This window comes from Protomyctophum parallelum, assembly GCF_964188405.1.
Source record: "Protomyctophum parallelum genome assembly, chromosome: 18".
In the NCBI taxonomy this organism is placed as follows: Eukaryota; Metazoa; Chordata; class Actinopteri; order Myctophiformes; family Myctophidae; genus Protomyctophum; species Protomyctophum parallelum.
This window is the reverse complement of record NC_139716.1, coordinates 45942470-45945004: the sequence shown is the minus strand read 5'-3', so window position 1 is coordinate 45945004 and position 2535 is coordinate 45942470.

Sequence of the window (2535 nt, the reverse complement as noted above, 5' to 3'; positions counted from 1 at the left end):
TAACGTAAACCTCAGTAACTATTCACTGTATTATATTAACGTAAACCTCAGTAACTATTCACTGTATTATATTAACGTAAACCTCAGTAACTATTCACTGTATTATTTATTAACCTAAACCTCAGTAACTATTCACTGTATTATATTAACGTAAACCTCAGTAACTATTCACTGTATTATATTAACCTAAACCTCAGTAACTATTCACTGTATTATATTAACGTAAACCTCAGTAACTATTCACTGTATTATATTAACGTAAACCTCAGTAACTATTCACTGTATTATATTAACGTAAACCTCAGTAACTATTCACTGTATTATTTATTAACCTAAACCTCAGTAACTATTCACTGTATTATATTAACGTAAACCTCAGTAACTATTCACTGTATTATTTATTAACCTAAACCTCAGTAACTATTCACTGTATTATATTAACGTAAACCCCAGTAACTATTCACTGTATTATATTAACGTAAACCCCAGTAACTATTCACTGTATTAGTGATTAACGTAAACCTCAGTAACTATTCACTGTATTATATTAACCTAAACCTCAGTAAACTATTCACTGTATTATATTAACGTAAACCTCAGTAACTATTCACTGTATTATTATTAACCTAAACCTCAGTAACTATTCACTGTATTATATTAACGTAAACCCAGTAACTATTCACTGTATTATATTAACGTAAACCCCAGTAACTATTCACTGTATTAGTGATTAACGTAAACCTCAGTAACTATTCACTGTATTATATTAACGTAAACCCCAGTAACTATTCACTGTATTATATTAACGTAAACCTCAGTAACTATTCACTGTATTATATTAACGTAAACCCCAGTAACTATTCACTGTATTATATTAACCTAAACCTCAGTAACTATTCACTGTATTATATTAACGTAAACCTCAGTAACTATTCACTGTATTATATTAACCTAAACCTCATTAACTATTCACTGTATTATATTAACCTAAACCTCAGTAACTATTCACTGTATTATATTAACGTAAACCTCAGTAACTATTCACTGTATTATATTAACGTAAACCTCAGTAACTATTCACTGTATTATATTAACGTAAACCTCAGTAACTATTCACTGTATTATATTAACGTAAACCTCAGTAACTATTCACTGTATTATATTAACGTAAACCTCAGTAACTATTCACTGTATTATATTAACGTAAACCTCAGTAACTATTCACTGTATTATATTAACCTAAACCTCAGTAACTATTCACTGTATTATATTAACGTAAACCTCAGTAACTATTCACTGTATTATATTAACGTAAACCTCAGTAACTATTCACTGTATTATATTAACGTAAACCTCAGTAACTATTCACTGTATTATATTAACCTAAACCTCAGTAACTATTCACTGTATTATATTAACGTAAACCTCAGTAACTATTCACTGTATTATATTAACCTAAACCTCAGTAACTATTCACTGTATTATATTAACGTAAACCTCAGTAACTATTCACTGTATTATATTAACGTAAACCTCAGTAACTATTCACTGTATTATATTAACGTAAACCTCAGTAACTATTCACTGTATTATATTAACGTAAACCTCAGTAACTATTCACTGTATTATATTAACGTAAACCCCAGTAACTATTCACTGTATTAGTGATTAACGTAAACCTCAATAACTATTCACTGTATTATATTAACGTAAACCTCAGTAACTATTCACTGTATTATATTAACCTAAACCTCAGTAACTATTCACTGTATTAGTATTAACGTAAACCTCAGTAACTATTCACTGTATTATATTAACGTAAACCTCAGTAACTATTCACTGTATTATATTAACCTAAACCTCAGTAACTATTCACTGTATTATATTAACGTAAACCTCAGTAACTATTCACTGTATTATATTAACGTAAACCTCAGTAACTATTCACTGTATTATATTAACGTAAACCTCAGTAACTATTCACTGTATTATATTAACGTAAACCTCAGTAACTATTCACTGTATTATATTAACGTAAACCTCAGTAACTATTCACTGTATTATATTAACCGTAAACCTCAGTAACTATTCACTGTATTATATTAACGTAAACCTCAGTAACTATTCACTGTATTATATTAACGTAAACCTCATAACTATTCACTGTATTATATTAACCTAAACCTCAGTAACTATTCACTGTATTAGTGATTAACGTAAACCTCAGTAACTATTCACTGTATTATATTAACGTAAACCTCAGTAACTATTCACTGTATTAGTTATTAACGTAAACCTCAGTAACTATTCACTGTATTATATTAACGTAAACCTCAGTAACTATTCACTGTATTATATTAACGTAAACCTCAGTAACTATTCACTGTATTATATTAACGTAAACCTCAGTAACTATTCACTGTATTATATTAACGTAAACCTCAGTAACTATTCACTGTATTATATTAACGTAAACCTCAGTAACTATTCACTGTATTATTATTAACCTAAACCTCAGTAACTATTCACTGTATT